Below are 356 nucleotides of genomic sequence, written 5' to 3'. Positions count from 1 at the left end.
TTATTATTATTATTATTATTATTATTATTATTATTATTATTATTATTATTCTTTTTTAATTCTCTCATATATCTTTTTGCTACTATGATTTCCACTTGCACACATTCAACTTTCTCTCTCTGTTCTTTTACCGCAATTCAACACACACTTCAACTCCACCCACACATGTGTGTGTGTTTAATATATATATATATTTATATATATATATATATATATATATATATATGTGTGTATATGTACACATCTAGTCTTTACAAACTGCTGTTAACACACTTTAAAAGAGAGATATTTTCCCATATAAATTTATGTATCTCGTATACAACTGTATTCACTTGTGGTATATATATATATATATA

Source organism: Trypanosoma theileri (genome assembly GCF_002087225.1).
Source record: "Trypanosoma theileri isolate Edinburgh chromosome Unknown TM35_Tth_32_V1, whole genome shotgun sequence".
Taxonomy (NCBI): Eukaryota; Euglenozoa; class Kinetoplastea; order Trypanosomatida; family Trypanosomatidae; genus Trypanosoma; species Trypanosoma theileri.
This window is presented reverse-complemented; position numbering follows the sequence as displayed.